The sequence below is a fragment of the Humulus lupulus genome, chromosome 9 (genome assembly GCF_963169125.1).
Source record: "Humulus lupulus chromosome 9, drHumLupu1.1, whole genome shotgun sequence".
Taxonomy (NCBI): Eukaryota; Viridiplantae; Streptophyta; class Magnoliopsida; order Rosales; family Cannabaceae; genus Humulus; species Humulus lupulus.
In genome coordinates, this window is record NC_084801.1 from 175,485,148 (window position 1) to 175,490,765 (window position 5,618).

Sequence of the window (5,618 nt, forward strand, 5' to 3'; positions counted from 1 at the left end):
GTGACTTGATGCATGAAGTTGATACAGACCATCTTTAAGGATCCCTTGCAACATAACTTTCTTTGTGTCATTGTCCTTCACAAGACAACAATCAGAGTGAAATTCAATGAAAACATGGTTATCAACACTAAATTTAGAGACACTAATCAGACTCTTTTTTATTTTAGGGACAAACAACATTTTCTTGAGTATTAAGGGTGTTTTAGCCTTTAATTTTTTAGATCCAACATGTGAAATAAGGAGCTTATTACCATCACCAACAATAATTTTTTCCTTACCCAAATACTCCTACTTCTGACTCATATTTCCTCTTTTTGCAGTGATATGATTACTAGCTCCAGAATCAGCATACCACAAATCATTCTCCACAGTTTCTGGTTCAGCAACAAAGGCAGAGAAATTGTTCTTATTCAGAATGTTTCCAGTGTTAGGTAGGTGTTATCCCTGTTTTCCCCCAGGACACGTGGCATGACACGATGGGTCCATGGGCTCCCTCAAAGAGATCCAGGTCCATCACGAGCCCGATGAACATGGAAGAAGAAAGTCCTGATAGCCCAACCGTCAATGAACCCAACAACATTCGATGGGCGCGACCATAACAAGGGGACTGGGACCAAGGTGCAGGCCTAACTCATCTTCTCAGTCCCGACCTACTCGTATCCTCCGAGAACTGGGATCAAGGTGCAGGCCCAACTCATCCTCCTGGTCCCGACCTACTCGTATCTTTGGGGAACCGGGATCAAGGTGCAAGCCCAACTCATCTTCCTGGTCCTGACCTACCCATATCCTCTGGGATGCCAATAGAGGTGGTAGGCTCACTAGTCTGGGAATAGACCTTGTCGAGAATGAACCAGGACATTAGTAAATGAACCCAGACCAGATGTCTGGATAGGGAAAGTTTGGTCTTCCCTGAAGCTGACAGGTCCCCGAGAAACATGAAAGTTGGTCTCCTCAACTATGAACCGGGACATTAGTAAATGAATCTGAACCAGATGTCCGGATAGGGAAAGTTTGGTCTCCCCTGAAGCTGATAGGTCCCCGAGAAACACGAAAGTTGGTCTCCTCAACTATGAGCCGGGACATTAGTAAATGAACCCGGACCAGATTTCTGGATAGGGAAAGTTGGTCTTCCCTGAAGCTGACAGGTCCCCGAGAAACATGGAAGTTGGTCTCCTCAACTAACCTGCAGAAGAAGTTACGCACGGAACATACACTATTCCTAGGAAACAGTGCTGCCACTACTCTGACGGATCCTGTCCCTAGGATCTCCTTAGAAGTCCACACGGACCAGTATGAGGTTATGTACTATTGACAGCTGTAAGGCTTGGCTATGCCTAAGCCAGCCCAATGGGCCCTGACTAATATGATTTATTAAGCAACATTCTTTGTATTATGGCTCCATTAGCGAGCAAACTATGATTACATCTCTATTGGGCCAGGATTAGTCCGGCCCAAGCCCATAACACCTAACTTCCTATAAATAAGACCAGTTGTACACTGTAGGGAGGATGGAAATTGTAACGCCCTGGCTACCCCAGAACAGTTACGGTGATCGGTGAACCAGAAATTTGACCCGCTACCCGAGTCCTTTGGTTAAAAACGTGCTCTAAGTGTTATTAACAGGCTAAGGTGGAAAACTAATAGAAAGGAAATGATATATTTTATTAATTATCTAAACTGTTCATGAGCTCATCAAAACATTTACAAGTTGTTCGCAATACAAAATGGTCACTATTGTTTCAAATTTACAACCCCGCCGACCTAAGCGGCAAAAATAGGGTAAACCCCATAGTTCCTCTGAGAACTCCTTGGCCGTGGTGGTCAAGCGGCTGAATATGTACACATCACCACCTAAGCTCTCCACTCAAGGCTGGGTGAGCTTTTCTTTCCCTTTACCTGCACAACATAGCACCCATGAGCCAAGGCCCAGCAAGAAAACACAATACAGCATGATATAATATCAACAATGATCATAATAATCATTCAGGACTATCAGTCCAAAACAGATAAGTGACAGTCGCAAAATTCACTAAGTTGGGTATAGCTCCCTTTATTCTTATGACGATAGGGTCCTCGACTTAGCAGATAAGTGAACCTTTCACTAGCTTAAACAGGATAGGTGCATGGTGACTAGTCACCAACATAACCTTCCTCATGACCATAGAGTCATAACCCTGGAACATCGTTCCCTAGCCATGTGACAAACGGTCACCTAAGCCTTTGGCCTTGGCTCCCAGTAACTAGTCTTAGACTAGCCAAGCGCTTATAAGTTTCATCAAACTTAGGGTCGGTCCAGCATTAATGCCTTAGAGCCATTCAAAGCTGATATCGATTAGATCTAATCTTCATTCTGCCCTGTGCTCAGGACGCTTATGCCGTTCTGACTCATAGGTCAGTGTCCCTGACTAGTTAGTGCCATGACAAGTAAACAATATCCGCTAGCATTTAATATGCAATCAATGTCCACATTTATCAACCAACATGATCAATAGCAATCATGCAGGTCATATACACAGGGTGCAGTTTTCTTACCTCAGGTTCGAGCGAGAAATATAATAAGAACGACTCCTGAGAACGATTGACCTTTTGGTTCCTTAGCGGTTACCTAATCACAACCAATTATAACCTCCATTAATGAAAATCAATATTGAAAGGGTCTTAACCTAAGCACCACTCTTGGGACCTCAAAACATGCCCACACGGTGAGTAGATTCGATCCCGAGCCTTAAGGATTGAAACCCCAAGCCAAAAACCCTTAAAAACACTCAAAACAGGACTTTGAAGGAACAGAGTAGCGCTACAGCACTGCTCCCTAGCGCCCCAGCGCTATTCTCAGAACCCCCAACACGCCCAAAAGCCCTCTGTGTAGCGCTATAGCACCCTAGGGTGGGCGCTGTAGTGCTACCTCCAGACCTGATACCCCCTGAAACCTCCTTCTTCATCTCCTTCGATTCTAACTTGATTCCAATGCTTCCAAATCCCATCTTTGATTCCAAATGAACCCAAAAACCATCCTAACATACCCCAAATATCACAACCATAAGAACCTTAGCCAAAACTCCCAACAAAACCAAGTATTCAACCTAGAAATCACAGCTGCAAAACAGAATTAAAACAGGGCAAACCAGAGAATTCAACGGCTAGAAACTTACCCAAAGCTCAGCTTATGATGCTCTTCAATGGAGGAACACTCTCCCAAACTCCCAAGGCTTACTTCCCAAGCTTGAATCCTCAAGAATGGTTCAAAAATCCCAAAGGAAACTGAAGGAAAGAAGATACGAGAAAGCTCTTCAAGATACTCTGTTTTTCTACCTCTTTCACAGTCCAAAAATGGTTTATATCTATCCTAGGGGTAAAAAGACCATTATACCCCTAGGTTAATTAAAGGTTTCTAAAGGCTCCCAAGGGAAAAATTGGTATTTTCCACCTATCTCGTTAATCATAATTAACGCTCTCCAATTCCCGCTATTCTCGATAATCTCAAACACCAATAATTCACATCCCGTTACCCTTTAATTCCCAGCAACGCTCTAATTATTAAAATCACCTCGAGACTCATCCCGAGCCCTGAACTTAAACCTGTTATGACTAGACCGCTAATCAATAATCCAAGATCGTCTCATGCCGAATAGCTCGAACAAACCCACATTATAATGTGGTCTCAACAACATATCACCAACATGCATACAAATATACAATTATACCCTCAACGGGCCAAATTACCATCACACCCCTGTAAGTAGAATGTGGACCCACATGCATGCATTTAACATGATATTATATATAATTCACATATACATGCATATTATCAATTAATGGCATGATTAAGCAAGTACGGCCCTCCTGGCCTACTAATCCCGCCATTAAACTGTTATATTATTTTATAATATAATGTAACATTATATTATTTTATAATATAATGTTTTAGATTAAATAAATGTGACATAGAGTGTCACAAATTGTAACATATAGTAGAGAGTTACATTATTTGGATATATGTGAAATATCCAAACATGTAACATATTTGGTGTTACAAATTCATCACAAATTTGTAACTCCTAAATATCACTCATTATTGTGTAGATTTGTTGTTACACAATATTGAGATGAATTTCTTAAAGCCATATGAGAAATGGCTGATAGAGATGTGATTTTAACTCCCATATTGTGTATGGAAGTTACAAAATCAAGTGGGAATAAATTGGAACGTTTTGGAAAAAAACTGAAAAATTGGTTGCTGAAAAACGACTTAGGCCGCTGCCTATGTTTTTCAGGCCGCGACCTAAGAGGCGAAAATAGGCTAAAGCACATTGTAGGCCGCGGCTCGTGTTTTTCAGGCCGCGGCTTGAGCGACTGACAGCATTTTCCAACTTCGGTTTTTATCCAATTTTGAACGTTTCCAACAGCCAAGTAACTCCCAAATCTCTATTTTAATTCCATAAAACATCCAATTAATCATTGGTAACAGCCATGGGGGTTGGTGGAATTTGAAATTCAAAGGGTGTCTCAAAACTCTATAAATAGGAGCCTAATGCTCACTTGTAACACATACCATTTCTATCCGCTAGAGCACTTGGCTAGAAACACCTTGAGGCTTGATTATTCCAGAAAACATTTCCAAAATCTGTGAGAGATCCCTTAGTGCTTGAGTTAGGGGGAAATAAGCTTTTGGACAAAGGTTTCAAACCCTGTTCAAGTTGGTGATCCCCAATACTCTTCACTTTGGTTGTGTGAGTGAGAGTTCTTTGTTCATTGTTCTTATTCTTGTTCTTTTATTCTATTGCTTTTCTTTTCTTCTATTATTCACTATTTTACATGTATCTTTTGTTTTAGAGTTGTAATCTCATCTATATCTTTTCATTATACTACTTCTAGTTTATTTGTATATTTTGTCTTTGAGTTGTATTTTCTATTTCTATCATCTTCTACCTCTTTCTTTATATTTACATGTATCTTTTGTCATAGAGTTGTAACACTTTTTAATCAATCAATATTTATTTGTAATATATTGTCTAGAGTTGTAATAGTATCTTACCAATTCCATTGAGGCAATATTATTTTTCCTAATATTCAAAAGCTTAACCCTTTTTGTTTCAATGGAAGGGGAGACAATCAAAATCATGAACCAAGACCTAGTGAGATTGGATAGGTTTGATGGATCCAATTTTACTAGGTGGCAAGACAAGGTGAGGTTTCTTTTAACCACTCTCAAAATCGCCTACATCCTTGAGTCTTCCTTGGCACCTCTAGCCGAGCCATTCGACAAAGACAGTCCCGAGGAGGTGGAGAAGAGAAGGAAGAGGGAGGAGGAAAATCTCCTTTGTAGGGGTCATATTCTCAATGTCCTATCCGATAGGCTCTATGACCTCTACACCGAGACCAAATCGGCCAAGGAGATTTGGGATGCACTTGAGAAAAAGTTCAAGGCAGAAGAGAAAGGTACCAAAATTTTTTTGATATCTCAATACTTCGATTTCAAATTTTTTGGTGATAAACCTATTCTTCCTCAAATTCATGAATTGTAAATTATTGTTAATAAATTGAAAGTGTTAAATATTGAGCTTCCCGAGGCCTTTCAAGTTGGTGCTATTGTGGCTAAATTACCACCAACTTGGAAG